Genomic DNA, 803 nt, shown 5'->3' on the forward strand with positions numbered 1-803 from the left:
TTCTGGGGTCAATTTGTTCAACTAAAGGCAGTGCTCCAGCATGGCTGCAATCAATTGACTGAAACAAGTAAAAGAATAACAGAATATATAAAACTGAGAATGTATCTGTCTGTCTGTATGTATGTATGTGTGCACTACTAAAACTCGAGAACTACCCAACTGATTTCATTCAAATTTTACACATGCCTTACTTAGGGCCCATGCAGTGTCATGGACCAAAAATTTTTTCAACTTCTTGCCTAATGCGAGCCTGGAGCAATCTCTTATACCTTATTTCATTATTACATGTCAAAAGTGAAACCATAACATCTGTATTGTAATGTGAGATACTTTCAGTTTAATAGTGTCACTATTAATACTGAAACTATTATCTCATATATATCTCACATACATACATGCATGTATGTAGATAGATAAACTTACTTGGAAATGGATGCATGGTGTTCAATCATATATATGTATATATATATATATGGATGTGTAATGTCAATGTGAATACCCGTCAGAGTGTAAGTATCTTGAGAGAAAAGCTGAACATTAGAAGCATCAGTTGTGGTGTGCAAGAGAGACAATTGCGCTGGTATGGACATGTGGTGAGAATGGATGAGGATAGCTGCGTGAAAAAGTGCCACACCCTAACAGTTGAGGGAACCCGTGGAAGAGGTAGGCCCAGGAAGACCTGGGCTGAGGTGGTGAGGCAAGACCTACGTACATTGGGCCTCACCGAGGCGATGACTACTGACCGAGACCTTTGGAAATGTGCTGTGTGTGAGAAGACCCGGCAAGCCAAGTAAGATCGTTGC

Source organism: Octopus bimaculoides, chromosome 4 (assembly GCF_001194135.2).
Source record: "Octopus bimaculoides isolate UCB-OBI-ISO-001 chromosome 4, ASM119413v2, whole genome shotgun sequence".
NCBI lineage: Eukaryota > Metazoa > Mollusca > Cephalopoda > Octopoda > Octopodidae > Octopus > Octopus bimaculoides.